The following is a 262-nucleotide window of genomic DNA, read 5'->3' on the forward strand; positions in this document are numbered from 1 at the left end:
GCCACCACGAAGCACCATCCATACGTACGGCGGATGCGGATGTTGAGATGTTTGCGGCCGTATGTGGGGATTGGTGTGCCATTGGCTGCGGTGAGTCTGATGACAGGCTGTAGTTGGTGGGGCTTCCTCCACCGAGAGGCTGGCAGGAGCGAGCGGGCAGCGCCGGTGTCCACTAGGAAGCGGACGCCTGTTATGGGGTCTTGCAGGAAAAAGGTATTGGTGGAGCCGGGCCCCCCGCGATAGGCGGCGGCCGCCTCATGCG

Source organism: Penaeus monodon, chromosome 22, assembly GCF_015228065.2.
Source record: "Penaeus monodon isolate SGIC_2016 chromosome 22, NSTDA_Pmon_1, whole genome shotgun sequence".
NCBI lineage: Eukaryota > Metazoa > Arthropoda > Malacostraca > Decapoda > Penaeidae > Penaeus > Penaeus monodon.